This window comes from Aulostomus chinensis, chromosome 4 (assembly GCF_037954235.1).
Source record: "Aulostomus chinensis isolate RoL2024-O1b breed Wild chromosome 4, RoL_Achi_v1.0, whole genome shotgun sequence".
Taxonomy (NCBI): domain Eukaryota; kingdom Metazoa; phylum Chordata; class Actinopteri; order Syngnathiformes; family Aulostomidae; genus Aulostomus; species Aulostomus chinensis.
In genome coordinates, this window is record NC_141323.1 from 5,955,131 (window position 1) to 5,958,605 (window position 3,475).

The window sequence follows — 3,475 nt, forward strand, 5'->3', positions numbered from 1 at the left end:
GCAAAGTAAACGTTTCGTCTTTTGCAACTTTGTTGACTGGAGTTTTAAGTGGAATGAGAGTTGCAGGCCCGCCGGGAGAGAACCAGTTACTGTGGGGATACCAGGTTTCACCCTCGGAACCACCAGTAAAACCAGAGCGTATCAAGCAATTACTCAGTACATAAATCTTCACTCCTCTTTCTATTATCTTGTCTGAAATGGTTCTTAAACCAACAACAACCACGTCAACGTGTGCACTTGCTAACCACGTAGCTTAATCTAGCAAATAGAAGTGCGAAATAGTCACGCTCTGGAAAAATCGTTGAGAGTGAATCACCAACGAGAGTTCTCTCTGTTCCTCTGATTAGATTTTGCTTTTAAACGAATGTGTCAGTTTGAAGTGAGGTGTGGGGGAACTCACCTGGCGTGAACCTGCGGGGACGTGACCCGCCGTGTAGATTCCAGACCAGCTGATCAGATTCAGTTCCATCAGCGGGGACCGTCTTCAGCTCAGCTCGCGCAGCTGGAGGGAGGAAAGCGATTCTCCAAATGTGGTTAAGATGAGCTGATGAGGAGGCGGAGATCAGGATTTCTGGTTCGAGTGGACAGGAGAAGACAAAACTCAGGAGAGATCAACAAACGTATCACGGATGACCTCTCAAGATGACTTGATGCTCTGAAAGTGGAGCAGATGTGAATGAAGTGCTGAATATACATGCATATTATTGGTACACCATCTATGTTTGTTACTGCATAACAACCTAAAGACGAGTTTAAATGTATGGACCCTGAGAGCTTCTTCTTCTCCTGCACAATGAATGTAGAAAGCTTTGTAACCTTTGTGAACAAATCTCTCTCCTTCAGTTCGGGTGAAAGGGTAACCCTTCAAAAGATGTTGAATTAAACACACGTGTTCTTATTTTTTTCTCCCAGGTCCCTGTGCGTGTGTGTGTGTGTGTGTGGGGGGGGGGGGTTGCTGCTGGGTGTGCGTTCTCTCCACACGCAGGTGAAGGTGAGGAAGAGGAGAGCCAGGCAGGTGTTGACTGCTGACCTCGGAGCTCATTATTTAGCCCTATCAGTGGAGTCCCATCTGCAGAGGGAGAAAGTCTTTAGCTGATAGAGACTTCCCTGCTGCCGCCCTGCATTTAATTAGATTAAGATTCACTACGCTTCCCCTTTACACCTCTCTTAACCAGCTGTCTGCAGAGGACTGAGGATAAATGGCCAGCGGCTGAAAAGTGACTGCAACTGTCTGACTCTGAAAAAGAAGCATAATGTGTTCTGTCTGTCCGCCTGATCTATGGACTTATCTGTCTCAGAGCCAATGGAAATCTCTGCTGAATAGCAGCCATTTGAAGGATCAATACAGCCTTGGACAGTGAGAAAGTTCATTAAGCATGCAGAGACATGTCACGATGGAGACATCTGAGAACAAATGCCTGTATTGATTTGTGAGGGGGAGACGAGGGAGGGGACGTACATGTCCTCGCCGTCTGAGCTGGGGCTCAAGCTGAAACCTGGTCAAGGTACTCAGAAATATCCCTCAGACGTGTTTTCAGATGAAAACCCTTGGAGTAATATTGAGTGGAAAATGGATTCTCTACTGCTTCTCATTTGAATATCAACAAATCTTTCATTTCTCCAAAGGTTTGTCTGCCCACAGGAGGTCATTTATTCTCTCACTTTAATTATTTTCTGTCTTTGAGCAAGTTAGCGGTTGGGTCCGTGATTCAGTTACGTCGTGGGAACAAGTTCTGTCTTGTGGCCTTGAAATAACCTTTGATGAGCACACTTTTTTCTCTCTCAACTGCATTCCCTCGCGTCCACTCGAGGCTCCTTACATCCGCGTGTGTGCACGCCACAAAGGTTTGGAAGCAGGCTGGAGGGCAGAGCTCGTCCCCACTGCGGGTGAGAGATAGCTTTCATTCAGCTGATGCCGTCATGTCTTCAGCCCTCATTCTCCTCTCCTACATTGTGTTTTTCCTTGGGAGAAAAAATGAGCAGTAATCACTTAATCAATGAATCAATCAAAGTTTGACGATGATACTTGAAATCCCAAGTCGGATTCGGCCTGAGGGGCTGGACAGTCTGGAAGAGCCCTGCAGCCTCGGCCCTTCAACCAGCAGATCCACTCTGAATGTCAGACGACGCACAGCAGGAACTTCTGACAAATGAGATTTTTTGTTGGTGAGTAACAATGTGGACGTTTTATGTGAATCTTGATAAGCTGGAAGTAAACTCACTGCAGCCTTTATGAAATCACTAAAAACTGGTGGACAAAACAAAGTGGTCAAGCTGCACGGAGCTGATTGGGTTGGGCTTTTATTTTGTGGCCGCCATTAAAACAGTGACTAATGTTGCAGGAGCTTTGTAGATAAGACGCTCTGGCCTCTTTAGATAAAAGCTAAAGCAGCTGAGGAGAACCCAGGCCTTCAGAAATCTGCAAAAGACTTCGCCTGTCTGTCCTCAATCTGCTGATGTATCAGTGGCCAGCCAGTAACAGCTGTGTGTGTGTGTGTGTGTGTGTGTGTGTGTGTGTGTGTGTGCGCGCGCTTGCGTATGTGTGGGTTTTATAAACCAAACTTATAAAAAAGGACCAACCTCAGCTGACACGACGCTTGTGTGTGTCTCTCCTCCTCCTCCTCCTCCTCCTCCTCTTCATCTGTCCATTCCTCTGAGTGGGTGTTCACATCCTCACCCTCAGGACTCCACTAGAGGGCGCACCAGACATTGAACTTCCGGATTTGGCTCTTCAGAGAGGAAGAGTGGCAGAGAAGGGTTACAAACATGTAGAAGCAGTTAAAGGGGAAACATTTTGGCTGATAGTCGTTAGATACAAAACACTTCCTGTGTTGTGTGTTTGTTTGTGTGTCGGTGTTCCCAGTGGATCGTTGCACACGTCTGCGGGACACAACACGCCACCCTCGCCGTCTCACTCCAGGTCGCCACCACTTTCCACCTTGTTCTGATTTAATGTCAGGGACATTTTCATGTCAACTTGTGAATGTTTGTTACAGCAGCAGCTGTGCCACACACACACCCTGCCTCCACTACACCCCCTGCCTTCCATCTGAGTACTGCATCTTGCGTCCCCGTAGTGTTAACTCTGAGGTAGCAGGATGTCCCCTGTCCTGCGTCCAGTTTCCTGCAGTACTGATTTTGTACTGATCAAAACCAAAGTGTGTAACTGTTCCACCAGTGACACGAGAACCCTCACATTGAGTTGGTCCAGTGACAGCCCACTTCCTCCCTCCCCCAGATTCCTGGTGGGCTCCTCCCACCGCTGCTGCACGTGTGTGATGCGTCAGGATCATAAAAGTGCACTGAGTTGATTGATGGCATCATAAAAGGTTATAAATATGGTTAATGGCGTCGGCGGCCTGGTGTGATATCGTGTTCCCCTTCCATCAGGAATCATGATCATGAGGGGATGTGTGTGCCTTATCACGAGTCGTCTTATCTACTGAGAGACACGATTATTACAGACGCAACCTGG

The 3,475-nt window shown here is 47.5% G+C and overlaps 1 long non-coding RNA gene across 1 annotated transcript; it reads right to left on the reverse strand.

The window, feature by feature from the left end:
* Positions 1-962: 962 nt before the first annotated feature.
* LOC147262421 (uncharacterized) lies at positions 963-2,641 on the reverse strand. Its single transcript, XR_015112668.1, has 3 exons — positions 2,581-2,641; positions 1,821-1,962; positions 963-1,069 (listed from the first exon to the last, which is right to left on the reverse strand). It is a non-coding gene; the product is annotated as an uncharacterized LOC147262421 (long non-coding RNA).
* Positions 2,642-3,475: the final 834 nt, after the last annotated feature.